Source organism: Solanum dulcamara, chromosome 8, assembly GCF_947179165.1.
Source record: "Solanum dulcamara chromosome 8, daSolDulc1.2, whole genome shotgun sequence".
NCBI lineage: Eukaryota > Viridiplantae > Streptophyta > Magnoliopsida > Solanales > Solanaceae > Solanum > Solanum dulcamara.
In genome coordinates this window covers 16,119,043-16,139,785 of record NC_077244.1, presented here as the reverse complement: position 1 = coordinate 16,139,785, position 20,743 = coordinate 16,119,043, and the positions used below count along the sequence as shown (strand labels likewise).

The 20,743-nt window shown below is 38.6% G+C and overlaps 1 pseudogene; it reads left to right on the top strand.

The window, feature by feature from the left end:
- The first annotated feature begins 7,359 nt into the window (after window positions 1-7,359).
- Window positions 7,360-7,479, top strand: LOC129901824 (5S ribosomal RNA; annotated as a pseudogene).
- Window positions 7,480-20,743: the final 13,264 nt, after the last annotated feature.

Here is a 20,743-nt window from a genome sequence, read left to right as displayed (position 1 = left end):
CTCTCTAGTCTGAGATAGAGAGCAGATTCCAAATCCAAAGATATAGCCACCAGTAGTGTTACAACCCGACCTAGGGCCTAGTCATAACACGGCGATCGAAACCCCGAAGGACTTCAATCAAGCCTCTTGTACATATCATAAGCATACAGAAGGTAAAATATAAAAGTGGAAACATCATAAGAGAGTCTAATCCATGTATAGAAATCTAAAAAAAATATTTTATGACAACATAGACTCGAACATATATCCAACTAGATGCCTCGAAACATGAGTATGGGCGGGGGCTAAGACATGTCCCTAGCTCAGCCTCAATATACATCATAAGCAAACGTCTTTTGAAAAGAAAGTAGTAAGTAACTTGAAACTAGTCCCCGGTCAATGAGGATTCACCACAACGCCTTCGATTAGAGGATGCCTACTAGTTGCGTGAATGATAAGGATCTTCAACCTCAACCCCTACATTATGAGACAATGTAGGCAAAAAGTATGCATTAGTATGTTGGAATATACTAAGTATGAGGGCATGACATGCAAAGTAAATCATGGAAATGCAAGGTTCAAGTAAATCACATAATAAGATAGAATACATAAAGTCATGAGAAATTTATATTGACCAAAGCATTTAAAACATAAGTTCAAGTCATAACGTACTTAAGAAATCATATATATGTGGGATAGAAACCATAACCAACAATAAAACCATGCGAGCTAAAACATGGAATCCGATGATACCAACATCTAGAAGGAGGAGGCTACTTTGCCAAGGTAGACTCCTAATCATGAACATGTGCTATTTGTGGATCAACTAGCTAGGCCATCAAGGCAACTTATGGTGGCACATAGTTTATGGGATATGAGGCTGCTACTAAGGTATTTGGTAGGGCCCCCACCTCAAGTCCACTCGGTGCTAATTCAAATCCCACGGAATACATACATAACATAAGATCATAATATCATATATCAAAGTCATGTTCATAGTCATAGAGTAGCTCATTTTCATAACATACTTGTAATGTGAGAATTGTCCTTTTATCATTACAATCATTTTTGCATAATTCATATCAATAGGCCTTAGGTCACCACATTGGATCCTAAGTCACCGTACTTCATAACTTGCATAAAATTCATACCTTGAAACATACTTAGAATTCATGATCATCATGGGAACACGTAGTCATAATTCATACTTTGAAAATTCATGACCATAGCTTGAACTTGAAATTAGGGCATGACATGAATGCATGAACAATTGACTTAAAAATAATGAAATTACTTGAAGATATGCATGATAATAAACTTTATATCAGCCCATACATAATTCCTATAGATTATTCATTTGGAAGTATAATTGAAAATACTCATATTTTACATCATGAACCCTAGAAATCAAAATAGGAGAATTCATGAAAAATCTCTTCAATTTAATTCAACAGCCATCAATTTATATCAAAATAGACTAATGATCATACTTTAAATCAACATTCATGCAATTGGAATAGAGATCACAAAACTCATAAAATATCATACTTTAATTTGATAAAAAACTTGAGAAATTGATTGGACTTCATGGAAGAAAGGATCCATGAATCAATATCCATATACCTTGAGTGAGAACACAAATTAATTGGGTAGAACTTGAGAGTTTTGATGGAGAAATTGAGTGAATTTTCTTGAAGTCTTCAATGGAAACCCTTGAGATTCTTTTTGTAGAGAGAGAAATATTTAATAGATGAATTGTAGAAGAATAAATTAAATTAGAGGTTTAGGTAGATTTATAGAGATGAATTAGGTCCTAAAAATGTTTAGGTTCATTAACTATTAATTTGGAAAAAGTCTAAAACACCCTTAAAAAACTTAAATTCGGTCAGGAAACCTTCCCAGGTCCGCGTCGCGGACCTGCCGTGGTCTACTTGGCTGATAAACTGTCCAAGGTCTGCGATGCATTTCTGTCGCAGACTACTCTGTCTTATGTGGCTTCCCAGGTCTGAGAAGCAGTCTTGTCGCGCACCAAACTATTTTGTTGTTTCTTCAAAGATCTTTTTTCCATTCTACGGGTTGTAAAGTTCCACCGAGCCTTTTTCTACCTCCAGAGATGAGACAAGCTAGAGTAGATAGATTCTTACATTTGAGGCAGAATGGAAGAAGTGTTAGAGATTATAGCCTTGAGTTTTATTCGTTGGCGAGACATGTGCCCACTATTATAGCTAATATGGCTAATAGAGTGCATCGTTATGTGATGGGGCTGGACCATTATTTGATTGATAATTGTATAGTAATGGCTTCTCATCTAGGTATGGATATTGCTCGGATACAGGCATATGCATGGGGGTAGAGGATCGACACAGAGGGCGTCAGCCCGATAGAGATCATGAATAAGGCCAGCGTAAGAGAGCTAGATGTTATACCCCACACCTTTGTATGTTGGAGCATATTTTATTTTCTAAAAGATTGCCATGTGATGCATGTCATCTATGAAGTTCTACGTGAGTAGTGACGGTTGGAAATAGGTCTAGAAGGCTTTGGATGAAGTTGGAGGCCAAATAAGGAGTCGTGGTACTCAACCTACTTGTGTAAGCTACAAACTTGGATGTCCTACATAATTAAGCTACTTGAGAACACGTTGAGCTTAAGTAGCAAAGATTATATAGATTCTTAAAGTAAGACGAGATTACGAACCTATAAAAAGGTATAAAAACTAGGTTCCGAACTTACGAAAAGAAGAAAGTAGGTAAAAATTAGGTGATGCACCTACTTGGGGTAAGTAGGTGACACACCTACTTGATGTGGTCCCCACCATGCCACATGGCAGCATGTAGGTGGATCCATGAGGTGAGGTGGCACCCTAGGGGCAGGACACGTGTCACCCCTAGGGGATGCCATGTGTCACCTTCTAAGGAGGGATATATAAATATGCATAATATGCCTTCATTCTTTCATTTTTATACTTGTAAAAGTTGAGAGAAAACTTGGGAGAAAGAAAAGAAAGCCATGGCCAAGAGATGAAAAGGTAAGCCTGTTACACCCCGTACTTTGGTACCTTAGAATGCTTCTTAAGCTTCTCAAGTTTCAGGGAAGGCTCTTAAGTTTCTTAAAAGTCGTTATGTGAGTTGGATAGTTTATAATGCTATCAAATAACTCCAAGGAAAGGAGAACAAAATGCTTCATAATAAGGAAGATTGGAAATAAGGTTATAAAAATTTGAAAGGAGCTGGAGGCCGAGAAATGAGTCGTAGGAGTCGATTGACTCGCATAAACTACCAACTTGGAGGTATTACGTACTAAGCTACTTGAGTATATGTCGAGCTTAAGTAGCAAGGAATACATAGACTCTTGAAGTAAGACGATATTACGAGCTCACGAAAGAGAAATAAGGAAACGACGCACCTACTCGAAGCAAGCAGGTGATGCACCTACTTGGACAAGCAGGTGATGCACCTACTTAGGGTCAAGTAGGTGATGCAACAGCTTGGGGTGGACCCCACTGCCACATGGCAGCATGTGATTGGCCGAATAAGTTGAGGTGGCACCCTAGGAGGCTGCCACGTGTCGCCCCTAGGGGGATGCCACGTGGCAGATTCTAAAGAGATATATATACATGTGTAATATGACTTATACTTCAGTTCTTTATCCAAACTTCAGCCAAGAGCAAGGAGAGAAACGTAGAGAGAAAAGAGAGGCAGCCACGGGTTGCTCCAATTTAAGGTAAGCCCTCCGATTTCGTTCTGTGAATTAATTATTTAAGGTATCCCATGGCTACAAGACGGGGTTTAATAGCATAAAATTACTGTTTGGGGCAGCAAAGAAGGGACACGAACAGTCCGCAACTTTCAGCATTATAAGGAGTTTCTGAAGTTAATTTTCAGCAAGTTTGGGAAGCCGTTTGTTAAGGTACGGCTTGGTGCTCTTCTCCCACATTTTGTTAAGGTTTGTACATGATATGAAGGTGTTACTAATGTAAAATTATGGCTTGTAGCAGCACCAAACAGATAACAAGCAGTCCGCACAATTTCAGCAAGTTTGAAGAAGTTCCGAGGTACAATTTGGTGAATTTTGACCAATTTCGGGTGAGGTAAGGTATTCCCTTCTAATTTGAAGTTTATGGTGTTGTTATAAGGTGTATTAAACACCTTTTAGTCTGCTGTAAGTTTAATAAAATCGTGTAAATGCTCGACGATAGACACAATCGAAATTGAAGTCGTCGTAGTCAAATTATAGTCGAAATGAGGCGTTGTGTGTGTTGAGGTTGCTTCTCGTTGTGTGGTGTGTGTTGCAGGGATTAAATGTTTCCTAAAATGTGTGGTGGATCTGCTGGTTGTACACACATGACACCCCCCGCTTCGTACGGTAAAATGTTTTGCAAAACGGAAACTAGAAACCCTATTTTGGTATCGTGGTTTCGAGCGAGTCATTTGCAGGTTGTGTTGTATTATGTTGGTGTGAAATGCTTATACATGTGATGAAGGTTGTTGTTGTTGGTTGGATGTAGTCATTAGGAGTGTGATTGGAAATTCGGATAGGACATATTATAGGGGAGATGCTGCCCGATTATCGTTAACTCGTTAACTAGTTAAGGAACTAGTCGAGAAGACGAGCGAGGAAATGGATTATGTGAACACTCGTGTATAACTTAAGGTGCTGAACAGTTAAGGGTTATTGATACTTGCATTACTTCCATGTTAAATAGGTTTGGAGGACGACGACGTGAGCGTGACAAAGAGTAACCCATAAGAAGGTATGTAAAGCTATTCCTTCTTTTGGCATGTTTTGGTATAAGTATGTAAAGACTATCTGTTCTTTCTTTTGGGCATGTCTTAGATCTAAGTGACAAGTGATATATGTATGAAGCTTGGAGTATATCTATTCATGAGCTCTGAACATGATTCGTGATTCATAATTCATGTTCACTGTTGAATGTTAAGACTCTTAAAGTAGTTAAGCTTCCATTCCTCAAGTTTTCTATATGCTGAGAGCTAGTGTATGTAAAGTTATTCTTCCTCTCTTATGGCATGACTGAGATGTAAGTATTGTGTATATGAAGTTTGAAGTTATTCCACTCTTAAAACTCTGAGGGTGAGTTAATACTCTTGTTCACTTCGTACTGATTAGAACTCTTGTAACAAGTTGAGTCATTACTTTTTCAAAGTCTTCCATGTGATAGGAAATGGTACAAGTAGAGCTTGTCTTTTCCTACTTCTAGAAAGACTGGACGATAGGTACTATAGAACATGGATTTGGAGATAGCTCCATTTACAGATTCTGGACGTAACTCATAACTTGTACCCACTTCTGAATGATAAGGGCCTTGAAGTAGTTGAACTACGACCCTTGAGCCTCCTATAGGTTGAATAGTGTTGGGATGTGTAATCTCCTATACCTAGGGGCTCTTGAACATGCTTTATGATGGTATCTAAGGGATGTTTGATATGTTACAGAGTTTTGTGTGCACGTATATGCATTATTATGAATTATATGGATCGGGCCGAATGTACCTCGGCACATTTTGGTATGTAAGGATCGGGCCGTCGTACCTCAGCATTATTATGCAATATACGGATCAGGCCATCGTACCTCGGCATTGTTATACGATATACGGATCGGGCCATCGTTCCTCGGTATTATTATATGATACATGGATCAGGCCGTCATTCCTCGGCATGTACGTTCTATATACAGGGATCGAGTTGTACGTCCCATAGCGTTAATGGTGTATATACACCTATCATGATAGATGATGTGTTTGTAACACCAGTCCCTGAGCGGGATGGATATGGTATGTGATAGTGGTATACATGACTATATTTTGTAAGGTGCAGGTACAGTACCCTATTAAATGTTATACTTGGTTTCCTGCATCCTTGGTTCAGTTGTTATCTCAGTTATGTTATGCTTATATACTCAGTACATATATCGTACTGACCCCCCTTTCTTCGGGGGGATACGTTTCATGCCCGCAGGTACAGATGTTCATTTCGTAGATTCGCCAGTATAGGATTTCCGCTCAGCTATGTTGGAAGTGTTCCACTATTTCGGGGCCTAGCTTTTGGGTACTGGTCCTGCGATGTATATATTTGTTTATGCAGGGGTAAGGCGGGGGCCCTGTCCCGCTATATGATGTCATTATTATTCTTAGAGGTCTGTAGACATATATATGTGGGTTGTTTAGGAGTTTATTTCGGTTATGCCTATGCGATATTTTGTAAAAGTTGTTATGTTGTGGCAGCCTTATCGGCTAGCTTTCCCTTTCATGGCATGATGCAAATGAAAGAGGACACATGTGTATGAATATTTTATCACCCACTGGGTTCATGTGTTTGGTTCCTATATCTAGGAGGCTATACTAACATGAAAAAAGTTTTAACCCATTGAGGTTTTTGTGAGCAGTATTACGTTATACATAGTCCAATTTGACTGTAGTCGACAGTTATGTAAATGGGGTCCAGGTTGGACCCCAATCGCGGCCCACAGGGTTGGGTCGTGACAAAAGTGGTATCAGAGCAGTTCGTCCTTAGAGTGTCTACAGACCGTGTCTAGTAGAGTCTTGTTTATCGGTGTGTTGTGCACCACATCTATAAACAAGAGGCTACAGGGCATTTAGGATGTTACCTTTCTTTCATATCCACGATCGTGCGATAGAGCCGAGTCATAGAGAATAAAATTCCTTATACTAACTTGTGATTTCAGCAGAAGGACAACATAAATATAAGAAGGTTACTGACGATATTGGAAGTTACACAGCACGCAAGTAAGCAAGGCATGAATGATAGGTGCCAGGTAAGGTATTGAATTCCGGTTGACATGTAAAGTTGAAAATTGAAAAGAAAAGTAGACGGAAAGTCTAAACAGGTGCAGTTTGAGTGGACATACGGGGTAAGTCCCTTTCCATACTGTTAATTGTGGGTGCCCTGTGTGGATGTGATATGATACGATACGAATATATATATGTGTACCCTGTGAGGCATTATTGGCATTTTCTACGTGCAGGTATTGAGATAGTAAGATATACAGAGGAAACTCTGCCCAAATTTTTCCTTGAAATAAAAGGAAAATGATTTAGAAAAGACTGGTAGTTCTGGATAGAACGATATATTCAGGATAAGACTAACTAAGAAGGGTAAGTAACCCACAGTAAGAATCATGAAAAAGGTTAAGAAGTGTTATACTATGGGGTAGAATGCGAATAGGATATGATGTGATTATAATGAGGATAGTTATGAAAGTAAAGCCTTGTGAGGAAGTGGCTAAAGATAGGATGTGGTCCGTGTAATAAGAATATAAGGGCAACTTGGGCGATGCAGCTTGGCCTACTTGATCAGCTGTTGGGTCATTGTCTTCTTCGATAGATATGCACCCCACTGGGGAGGGTGCGATCATACCAGCACTAACGTACCGGATCCCATCAGAACTCCGAAGTTAAGCGTACTTGGGCAAGAGTAATATTGGGATGGGTGACCCCTGGGAAGCACTGTGTAGCTGTGATATGAGATGATATGCATGTATATATACACGTTGGCCGTGCATGGCATTGTCGATATAAAGAAGTATTGTGGATACGTAACTCCACCGTGAAAAATGATAAGACCCTTTGAGATAGGGGATGTAGCTTTGCAAAACAACTAGCGCATTGTGAATTCATTAAAGGGGGCAAGTGATACCCACTGGGATAAGGCTAGGACTATGACAAAGCTTGGGACACCGAGCGTCGGAAGATAAGTACTGCCTATTTGAGAATTGGAAATGACTATAAGCCCTAGCTAGTAGTTGATCAAAATAAATGGAAAGTGGCTTCGAATAAATTGCTACGTGACTCGAGTACCCATAATTAGACTGGATTAGCACTTCATTATTGTGTTACGTTGTCGTACCTAGGCAACCAAAGGTATGGAACATATTAAGGAAGGCATAGATATGGTGCAGTATACCAAATGTGTTGGAAAAGAATCATTCGTATCGGAAAATTGGAAACAAGGGCATAAGGTAGAACACAACAGATAGTGACATGGGTACACCCTAAAGGGAGGAAGTGGCTTCAAGTGAGATCCCATACTGGTACAAGTTAATAAGATCTAAAGGCCAGCAATAAACAGATAGAAGCCATGATACCGGAGACAGTGCGGAGAATTAATAGTAAGGACTTGAATGGTATGACATTAAAGAATAGGTGCATATAAAGGGGATGAATACAATAAGAGAATTACAATGAGAACTTAACATACTGTAAGGAATAGCCAGGCTATACTCGACTGAAGGTAAGATGTTGGTAATAAAGTTACTGACTACTAATATTGTGGTGTACAAGCAGCAAAATAAGGAAAGGATGAGAGATCTCTCCTATACTGGAATATGAGGAAACTCAAAGGTAAGTAGAGGAAGGAAGTAAGAAACGATACGGGTTACGTACAGACTAGTATGGTGATACTAAAGCATCTTTTGGGCTATTTTAAGCTCCTACACATGTTCGAGTAAAGGGTGCAATATGATGTGTGGTAAAGAAACTGGAAAGAAGTAATGGAAAGGAAATATCACCTGTTCCCTATGCCTATAGGTAATCTACCTTCTTAAAAAGAAATATGAGTTGATACAAGGCCTATGAACGGCAGCCAGTACAGAAAAATCCTAAAGCACTCGTAAGACCTTATGAGGCTAGTTAACATTCGGGGACGAATGTTCTAAAGGGGGGAAGGATGTTACACCCCATACTTTGGTACCTTAGAATGCTTCTTAAGTTTCTCAAGTTTCTGGGAAGGCTCTTAAGTTTCTTAAAAGTCGTTATGTGAGTTGGATATTTTATAATGCTATCAAATAACTCCAAGGAAAGGAGAACGAAATGCTTCATAATAAGGAAGATTGGAAATAAGGTTATAAAAATTCGAAAGGAGTTGGAGGCCGAGAAATAAGTCGTAGGACTTGATTGAATCGCGTAAACTACCAACTTGGAGGTATTACATACTAAGATACTTGAGTATACGTCGAGCTTAAGTAGCAAGGAATACATAGGCTCTTGAAGTAAGACGAGATTACGAGCTCACGAAAGAGAAATAAGGAAACGACGCACCTACTTGAAGAAAGCAGGTGATGCACCTACTTGCAAAAGCAGGTGATGCACCTACTTAGGGTCAAGTAGGTGATGCAGCAGCTTGGGGTGGACCCCACTGCCACATGGCAGCATGTGATTGGCCGAATAAGTTGAGGTGGCACCCTAGGAGGCTGCCACGTGTCGCCCCTAGGGGGATGCCACGTGGCAGCTTCTAAAGAGATATATATACATGTGTAATATGACTTATACTTCAGTTCTTTATCCAAACTTCAGCCAAGAGCAAGGAGAGAAACGTAGAGAGAAAAGAGAGGCAGCCACGGGTTGCTCCAATTTAAGGTAAGCCCTCCAATTTCGTTCTGTGAATTATTTATTTAAGATATCCCACGGCTACAAGACGGGTTTTAATAGCATAAAATTACTGTTTGTGGAAGCAAAGAAGGGACACGAATGGTCCGCAACTTTCATCATGATAAGGAGTTTCTTAAGTTAATTTTCAGCAAGTTTGGGAAGCCGTTTGTTAAGGTACGGCTTGGTGCTCTTCTCCCACGTTTTGGTAAGGTTTTTACATGATATGAAGGTGTTAATAATGTAAAATCATGGCTTGTAGCAGCACAAAACAGATAACAAGCAGTCCGCACAATTTCAGCAAGTTTGAAGAAGTTCCGAGGTGCAATTTGGTGAATTTTGACCAATTTCGGGTGAGGTAAGGTCTTCCCTTCTAATTTGAAGTTTATAGTGTTGTTATAAGGTGTATTAAACACCTTTTAGTCTTATGGAAGTTTAATAAAATCGTGGAAATGCTCGATGATAGACACAATCGAAATTGAAGTCGTCATAGTCAAATTATAGTCGAAATGAGGAAATGGATTATGTGAACACTCGTGTATAACTTAAGGTGATGAACAGTTAAGGGTTATTGATACTTGCATTACTTCCATGTTAAATAGGTTTGGAGGACGACGACGTGAGCGTGACAAAGAGTAACCCATAAGAAGGTATGTAAAGCTATTCCTTGTTTTGGCATATTTTGGTATAAGTATGTAAAGCCTATCTGTTCTTTCTTTTGGGCATGTCTTAGATCTAAGTGAAAAGTGATATGTTTATGAAGCTTGGAGTATATCTATTCATGAGCTCTGAACATGATTCATGATTCATAATTCGTGTTCACTGTTGAATGTTAAGACTCTTAAAGTAGTTAAGCTTCCATTCCTCAAGTTTTCTATATGCTGAGAGCTAGTGTATGTAAAGTTATTCTTCCTCTCTGATGGCATGACTGAGATGTAAGTATTGTGTATATGAAGTTTGAAGTTATTCTACTCTTAAAACTCTGAGGGTTAGTTAAGACTCTTGTTCACTTCCTACTGATTAGAACTCCTGTAACAAGTTGAGTCATTACTCTTTCAAAGTCTTCCATGTGATAGGAAATGGTACATGTAGAGCTTGTCTTTTCCTACTTCTAGAAAGACTGGACGATAGGTACTATAGAACATGGATTTGGAGATAGCTCCATTTATAGATTCTGGACGTAACTCATAACTTGTACCCATTTCTGAATGATAAGGGCCTTGAAGTAGTTGAACTACGACCCTTGAACCTCCTATAGGTTGAATAGTGTTGGGATGTGTAAGCTCCTATACCTAGGGGCTCTTGAACATGCTTTATGATGGTATCTAAGGGATGTTTGATATGTTACAGAGTTTTGTGTGCACGTATATGCATTATTATGCATTATATGGATCAGGCCGAACGTACCTCAGCACATTTTGCTATGTAAGGATCGGGTCGTACGTTCCACGACGGATTATGCATTATACAGATTGGGCCGTCGTACCTCGGTATTATTATGCATTATACGGATCGGGCCGTCGTACCTTGGCATTGTTTTAAGATATACGGATCAGGCCATCGTTTCTCAGCATTATTATATGATACATGGATCAGGCTGTCATTCCTCGGCATGTACGTTCTATATACAGGGATCGGGTTGTATGTCCTACAGCGTTAATGGCGTATATACACCTATCATGATAGATGATGTGTTTGTAACACCGAGTCCCCGAGCAGGCCGGATACGGTATGTGATAGTGGTATACATGACTTTATTTTGTAAGGTGCAGGTACAGTACCCTATTAAATATTATACTTGGTTTCCTGCATCCTTGGTTCAGTTGTTAGCTCAGTTATGTTATGCTTATATACTCAGTACATATATCGTACTGAACCCCCTTTCTATGGAGGGCTGCGTTTCATGCCCGCAGGTACAGATGTTCATTTTGGAGATTTGCCAGTATAGGATTTCTGCTCAGCTATGTTGGAAGTGCTCCACTATTTCGGGGCCTAGCTTTTGGGTACTGGTCCTGCGATGTATATATTTGCTTATGCAGGGCTAAGGCGGGGGCCCTGTCCTGCCATATGATGTCATTCCTATTCTTAGAGGTCTGTAGACATATGTATGTGGGTTGTTTAGGAGTTTATTTCGGTTATGCCTATGCGATATTTTGTAAAAGCTGTTATGTTGTGGCAGCCTTATCGGCTAGCTTTCCCTTTCATGGCATGATGCAAATGAAAGAGGCCACATGTGTATGAATATTTTATCACCCACTGGGTTCATGTGTTTGGTTCCTATATCTAGGAGGCTATACGAACATGAAAACGTTTTAACCCATTGAGGTTTTTGTGAGCAGTATTATATTATACATAGTCCAATTTGACTATAGTCGACAGTTATGTAAATGGGGGTCCAGGTCGGACCTAGTCGCGGCCCACGGGGTTGGGTCGTGACAAAGCCCTCCGATTTTGCTCCATGAATTAATCATATAAGGTGTCCCTCAATTGAATGAAGGTGTTTAAAACTATAAATTAATTGGTTAGAGCAGCAAGATAGGGCATCGAGCAGTCACCAAAGCTCAGCCGCGTCAAGGAGCTCCGAAGTCGATTTTCGGCAAGTTTTGGAAGTTGTTTGCTAAGGTATGGTTTGATTCCCTTTTTACATGTTTGAGTAAGGGTTTAGACATGTTATAGGGATATAAATATGGATGGTGAAAATGAAAGTATGCAGGTTACTAATGCAGCGTATAAGGGCTGTTTTAAAGCGGTTCTAGTCGGCCTAAAGTTTGGCTAGTGTCGTTGTTATTGTGGTGTTGTATTTGGAAGTTGTTTGTATATGTTGCAGGGATGGAAATATTTTGAAATAGGGGTATAAGTGCTTCTGGTTGCAGCCACGTTATGCTCTATTCTGTGTGGTTATGATATTACGAAATAAAGGTTGAAAACCATAGTTTGGAGTCGTTCTAGTCGAATCGAAATTGCGTAGTGTTTTTATGATTGTGGTGTTATCTTTGGAGATGGTTTAATTGCGTGTTGCAGGGATGGAACGTGGGTAAAAAGAGGTGTGGGTTCTGCTGATTGCAGCCACATAACCCTCCGTTCCGTGTGGTTAAAGATTTTATGAATTAACGACTGAAAACCTTATTTTGGTATCGTGAGTTTGGGCAAATTATTTGGAGTTTGTATTATTTAATATGGAAGTGGTTTATATATATATATATATATATATTATTTTTTTAAAAAAATGAGAGATGTTACAATATCTCCCTCTTGGGAACATTCGTTCTCGAATGAGATTCAACTAATATAGGAAAGACATGGAAAAAGGATTTAGAAACTCGACATGGATATGAGGACACTTTGAAAAATGCATATAACGTGTAAACTTCATACTTTAAATAAAACATAGTCCTTGAGAGAAATCATTTTCATGAATCATGCATGCATATGAATGACATATGGAACTGAAGTATAGAGGTTAAATTGATTTGATCATCAGCAACTTGGTACCTTTAGGCGTGAGTGAAAGGAAAGAGATAAAGATATCACTTCATCAAATCCGATTCTGCTTCCCACATTACACTCTCTACTTGTTTGTTCCTCCATAATACTTTGACAGATGGAACGTCTTTATTTCTCAGCCTCTTCACTTGCCGGTCTAAAATCTCAATCGGGACCTCCTCATAAGTCAAATTATCTTCAATACTCACATTTTCCCTTGGTACAATCGAATTTAGATCACCCACAAACTTTCTAAACATTGACACATGAAATACCGGATGAACCATAGCCAACTCAAGTGGCAAGTCTAACTCATATGCTACTTTGCCAATGCGCTTCAATTTCCTATACGGTCCTATATATCTAGGGATCAACTTCCCTTTCTTTCCAAACCGCATTACCCCTTTCATAGGTGAAATCTTTAAATACACCATATCGTCCACATCAAATTCAAGTTCTCTCCTCCTAGTGTCCGAATAGGACTTTTGACGACTTTGAGCCATTTTTAATCATTCTCTTATGAGCCTTACTTTCTCCATTGCATCAATTACCAAATCTGGACAAATTAGCGCCATCTCACCAACTTCAAACCACCCCACCGGAGACCTACATCTTCTCCCGTACAAGGCTTCAAAAGGAGCCATGTGGATGCTAGAGTGATAACTATTATTGTAAGTAAACTCAATCAATGGTAAATGATCATCCCAACTTCCTCTAAGGTCAATCACACATGCCCTTAACATATCCTCCAAGGTTTGAATTGTTCTCTCGGCTTGCCCATCGATTTGAGGATAAAAAGCGGTACTTAACATAACTTTAGTGACAAGACATTTTTGAAATGACTTCCAAAAATGTGAACTAAATTGAGTACCTCTATCCGATATAATCGACAAAGCAAAACCATAAAGTTTCACAAATTTATGAATGTACAACTTAGCATAGCCTTCGGCACCATAAGAAGTTTTTATCGATAGAAAATGTGTCGATTTGATCATTCGGTCCACAATGACCCAAATAGAATCATGTTGTCTTCTAGTATGAGAAAAACCCATGATAAAGTCCATGTTCACATCGTCCCACTTCCATGTAGGAATTTCAATTTCTTGAGCTAAACCTCCCAGCCTTTGATGTTCAACTTTCACTTGTTGGCAATTAGGATACTTAGCCATGAACTCTGCTATGTCTTTATTCATGCCATTCCACCAATACACTTCCCTCAAGTCACGATACATCTTGGTGGATCCCAGATGAATTAAATACCGAGAACTATGGGCCTCATTCAATATCAACTCTCTTATTCCATCAACATTTGGAACACACAACCGACCTTAGTAACGTAATACCCCATATTGTCCTAGGGAGAAAGTGTCAATGAACTTTTCAGCAACCAACTACTTCAATTCGACCAAAATTGGATCATGGTTTTATTTGTCCTTGACGTCTGCCGCAAGAGACGATTCTGAACCATTATGTATAAGAATGCCTGCATCATTGGAATCAACCAAATACATACCTAAACATGCCAATCTATGGACTTCTTTGACTAATTCCCTTTTACCTTCTTCAACATGTGCAACACTACCCATAGACAATCAACTAAGAGCATCGGCTATAACATTTGCCTTACCAAGATGGTAGAATACGCTCATGTCATAGTCTTTCTGGAGTTTAAGTCACCTCCTTTACTTAAGATTTAAGTACTTTTGACTAAACACATATTGCAAGCTTAAGTGGTCGGTAAACATATCAACATACACCCCATAAAGATAGTGGTGCCAAATTTTTAATGCAAACACAACCGCTGCAAGTTCAAGATCGTGGGTTGGGTAGTTTCTTTCATGTACTTTAAGTTGCCTAGAGGTATAGGCTATAACCTTACCATGTTGCATCAAGACACAACCCAAACCAAGACGTGAAGCATCAAAATAAACAACAAACCCATATGAACCTTCGGCCAATGTTAAAATAGGAGCCGACGTGAGACGATCTTTCAATATTTGGAAGCTTTCTCAATTCTTCCGACCATTGAAATTTTGCCTTCTTTTGTGTCAACTTAGTTAAAGGCGAAGCAATAGATGAGAACCCTTCAACAAACCTTTTGTAGTATCCGGCTAAGCCCAAAAAGCTCTTAATGTCTGAAAGAGATAATGGTCTAGGCCAATTTTTAACTGCCTCTGTTATCTTTGAATCTACTTTAATCCCATCAACGGACACCACATGGCCAAGAAATGCAATCTCTCTTAGCCAAAATTTGCATTTACTAAATTTAGCGAATAGCTTCTTTTTGTAGTAGCTTTGTACTAGTGACTTCCAGCTTTTGGGAGGAATTTTTTGATTTGTATATATTTCGTGCTTCTGATATCCTGTTACTCATAGTTCCAGAATACGATTTCATTATTATATTTAGTTTAAATTATTGGTCTTTTACGATGATATCCTGTTACTCATAGTTCCAGAATACGATTTGACTTGCCTACTGGTGGATCATAGTAAGAGCCATCATGACCTAAAAAATTGCATCATGACAAGTTGTTATCAAAGCCCCAGGTTCACCGCTTTCACTTGTACAGAGCTAACGCCTAGTAGAGTCCTGATGATCAGTGCAAATACATCCATGACTTATCTTCGGAAGGCTAAAGGATGTCTTTAAGAACATGTCTCTTTAGTATCATTGTCATGCAGTGTGTGTCTTATCGGTTTCTTGAAATCTCACTTATTCCACTCTTTTACAAGATGGCTCGCACACTTGCTAGGGGTAGGGTTAAACCCCGAGGTCGGGTCAGGGCTACTCTCTAGTCTGAGATAGAGAGCAGATTCCAAATCCAAAGATATAGCCACCAGTAGTGTTACAACCCGACCTAGGGCCTAGTCATAACACGGCGATCGAAACCCCGAAGGACTTCAATCAAGCCTCTTGTACATATCATAAGCATACAGAAGGTAAAATATAAAAGTGGAAACATCATAAGAGAGTCTAATCCATGTATAGAAATCTAAAAAAAATATTTTATGACAACATAGACTCGAACATATATCCAACTAGATGCCTCGAAACATGAGTATGGGCGGGGGCTAAGACATGTCCCTAGCTCAGCCTCAATATACATCATAAGCAAACGTCTTTTGAAAAGAAAGTAGTAAGTAACTTGAAACTAGTCCCCGGTCAATGAGGATTCACCACAACGCCTTCGATTAGAGGATGCCTACTAGTTGCGTGAATGATAAGGATCTTCAACCTCAACCCCTACATTATGAGACAATGTAGGCAAAAAGTATGCATTAGTATGTTGGAATATACTAAGTATGAGGGCATGACATGCAAAGTAAATCATGGAAATGCAAGGTTCAAGTAAATCACATAATAAGATAGAATACATAAAGTCATGAGAAATTTATATTGACCAAAGCATTTAAAACATAAGTTCAAGTCATAACGTACTTAAGAAATCATATATATGTGGGATAGGAACCATAACCAACAATAAAACCATGCGAGCTAAAACATGGAATCCGATGATACCAACATCTAGAAGGAGGAGGCTACTTTGCCAAGGTAGACTCCTAATCATGAACATGTCCTATTTGTGGATCAACTAGCTAGGCCATCAAGGCAACCTACGGTGGCACGTAGTTTATGGGATATGAGGCTGCTACTAAGGCTTTTGGTAGGGCCCCCACCTCAAGTCCACTTTGTGCTAAGTCAAATCCCACGGAATACATACATAATATAAGATCATAATATCATATATCATAGTCATGTTCATAGTCATAGAGTAGCTCATTTTCAAAACATACTTGTAATGTGAGAATTGTCCTTTCATCAGTACAATCATTTATGCATAATTCATATAAATAGGCCTTAGGTCACCACATAGAATCCTAAGTAACCTTACTTCATAACTTGCATAAAATTCATACATTGAAACATACTTAGAATACATGATCATCATGGGAACACATAGTCATAATTCATACTTTGAAAATTCATGACCATAGCTTGAACTTGAAATTAGGGCATGACATGAATGCATGACCAATTGACTTAAAAATCATGAAATTAGCTTGAAGATATGCATGATTATAAACTTTATATCAGCCCATACATAATTTTAATAGATAATATTATTTGGAAGTATAATTGAAAATACTCATATTTTACATCATGAACCCTAGAAATCAAAATAGGAGAATTCATGAAAAACCTCTTCAATTTAATTCAATAGCCATAAATTTATATCAAAATAGACTAATGATCATACTTTAAATCAACATTCATACAATTGGAATAGAGATCATAAAACTCAAAAAATATCATACTTTAATTTGATAGAAAACTTGAGAAATTGATTGGGCTTCATGGAAGAAAAGATCCATGAAACAATAACCATACACCTTTAGTGAGAACACAAGTTAATTGGGTAGAACTTGAGAGTTTTGATGGAGAAATTGAGTGAATTTTCTTGAAGTCTTCAATGGAAACCCTTGAGATCCTTTTTATAGAGAGAGAAATATTTAATAGATGAATTGTAGAAGAATAAATTAAATTAGAGGTTTAGGTAGATTTATAGAGATGAATTAGGTCCTAAAAATGTTTAGGTTCATTAACTATTAATTTGGGAAAAGTCTAAAACGCCCTTAAAAAAACTTAATTTTGGCCAGGAAACCTTCCCAGGTCCGCAACGTGGACCTGCCGTGGTCTACTTGGCCGATAAATTGTCCAAGGTCCACGACGCGGTCCTGTCGTAGACTACTCTGTCTTGTGCGGCTTCCCAGGTCCATGACATGGTCCTGTCGCGGACCAAACTGTTTTCCCGCAGGTTTTGACCCCATGATCAAAATTTCGAACTCGGATTTTCCAAAACGATTAAGGATATTACGTTACATGAGAGTCCTATTTCCAAAGAATTCTTAAGGTGTGTATATATATATATATATATATATATATATATATATATATATATATATATATTTTATTATTATTTTATTTTAAAAAAAAATCTGAAGGATGTTACAATATCTCCCCCTTGGGAACATTCGTCCTCAAATGAGATTCAACTAATATTGGAAAGACATGGAAAAAGGATTTAGAAACCCAACATGGACATGAGGACACTTTGAAAAATGCATATAACGTGTAAACTTCATACTTTAAATAAAACATAGTCCTTGAGAGAAATCATTTTCATGAATCATGCATGCATATGAATGACATATGGAACTGAAGTATAGAAGCTTAATTGATTTGATCATGAGCAACTTAGTACCTTTAGGCTTGAGTGAAAGGAAAGAGATAAAGATATCATTTCATCAAGTCCGATTCTGCTTCCCACATTACACTCTCTACTTGTTTGTTCCTCTATAATACTTTGACAGATGGAACGTCTTTATTTCTCAGCCTCTTCACTTGCCGGTCTAAAATCTCAATCGGGACCTCCTCATAAGTCAAATTATCTTCAATACTCACATTTTCCCTTAGTACAATCGAATTTGGATCACCTACAAACTTTCTAAACATTGACACATGAAATACCGGATGAACCATAGCCAACTCAAGTGGCAAGTCTAACTCATATGCTACTTTGCCAATGCGCTTCAATTTCCTATACGGTCCTATATATCTAGGGATCAACTTCCCTTTCTTTCCAAACCGCATTACCCCTTTCATAGGTGAAATCTTTAAATACACCATATCGTCCACATCAAATTCAAGTTCTCTCCTCCTAGTGTCCGAATAGGACTTTTGACGACTTTGAGCCATTTTTAATCATTCTCTTATGAGCCTTACTTTCTCCATTGCATCAATTACCAAATCTGGACAAATTAGCGCCATCTCACCAACTTCAAACCACCCCACCGGAGACCTACATCTTCTCCCGTACAAGGCTTCAAAAGGAGCCATGTGGATGCTAGAGTGATAACTATTATTGTAAGCAAACTCAATCAATGGTAAATGATCATCCCAACTTCCTCTAAGGTCAATCACACATGCCATTAACATATCCTCCAAAGTTTGAATTATTCTCTCATCTTGCCCATCTATTTGAGGATGAAAAGCGGTACTTAACTTGACTTTAGCGCCAAGACCTTTTTGAAATGACTTCCAAAAATGTGAAATAAATTGAGTACCTCTATCCCATATAATCGAAAAAGGAACACCATGAAGTATCACAAGTTCACGAATGTAAAACTTAGTATAGTCTACGGCACCATAAGAAGTTTTGACCAGTAGTAAATGTGCCAATTTGGTCATTCGATCCACAAGACCCAAATAGAATCATGTTGTGTTCTAGTACGAGGCAAACCCGTGATAAAGTCCATGTTCACATCTTCCCACTTCCAAGTAGGAATTTTGATTTCTTGAGCTAAACCTCTCGGCCTTTGACGTTCAACTTTCACTTCTCGGCAATTAGGACAGTTAGCCACGAACTCCGCTATGTCTTTCTTCGTGCCATTCCACCAATACACTTCCCTCAAGTCACGATACATCTTGGTGGATCCCAGATGAATAGAATGCCAAGAACTATGGGCCTCATTCAATATCAACTCTCTTATTTCATCAACATTTGGAACACACAACCAACCTTGGTAACGTAATAACCCATATTCTCCTAGGGAGAAAACCTCAACAGACCTTTTGGAAACCGACTTCTTCAATTCAACCAAAATTGGATCATGGTCTTGTTTGTCCTTGACGTCTGCTGCAATAGACAATTCTGAACCATTATGTATAAAAATTCCTGCACCATTGGAATAAACCAAACGCATACCTAAACGTGCCAATCTATGGACTTTTTTGACCAATCCCCTTTTACCTTCTTCAACATGTGCAACACTACCCATAGACAATCGACTAAGAGCATCGGCTATAACATTTACCTTACCCTAATGGTAGAATACGCTCATGTCATAGTCTTTTAGGAGTTTAAGCCACCTCATTTGCCTAAGGTTTAAGTCTTTTTAACTAAACACATATTGCAAGCTTCTGTGGTTAGTAAACACATCAACATGCACCCCATAAAGATAGTGGCGCCAAATTTTTAATGCAAACACAACTGCCGCAAGTTCAAGATCGTGGGTTGGGTAGTTTCTTTCATGTACTTTAAGTTTCCTAGAGGCATAGGCTATAACCTTACCATGTTGCATCAACACACAACCCAAACCAACATGTGAAGCATCACAATAAACAACAAACTCATATGAACCTTCGGGCAACGTTAAAATAGGAGCCGACGTGAGATGATCTTTCAATGTTTGGAAGCTTTCTCACATTCTTCCGACCATTGAAATTTTGCCTTCTTTTGTGTCAACTTGGTTAAAGGCGAAGCAATAGATGAGAACCCTTCAACAAACCTTCTGTAGTATCTGGCTAAGCCCAAAAAGCTCTTAATGTTTGAAGGAGATAATGGTCCAAGCCAATTTTTAACTGCCTCTATTTTCTTTAGATCTACTTTAATCCTATCACTGGACACCACATGGCCAAGAAATGCAACCTCTCTTAGCCAAAATTTGCATTTACTAAATTTAGCAAATAGTTCCTTTTCCTTCAACGTTTGCAACACAATCCTTAAGTGACCCATATGATCTTCCTCATTTCGAGAGTAAATCAAGATATCATCAATAAACACCACTACAAACATATCCAAATATGGCTTTAAAATGTGATTCATAAAATCCATGAATATAGCGGGAGCATTTTTCAACCCAAATGACATTAATACAAATTCAAAATGACCATACCTTTTCCAAAATACCATCTTGAGAATATCACTCCCTTACCCTCAATTGATGATAACCGGAATAGAGGTCAATCTTAGAAAAATAGCTTGCCCCTTGTAATTGATCAAATAAGTCATCTATCCTTGGTATTATATATTTGTTCTT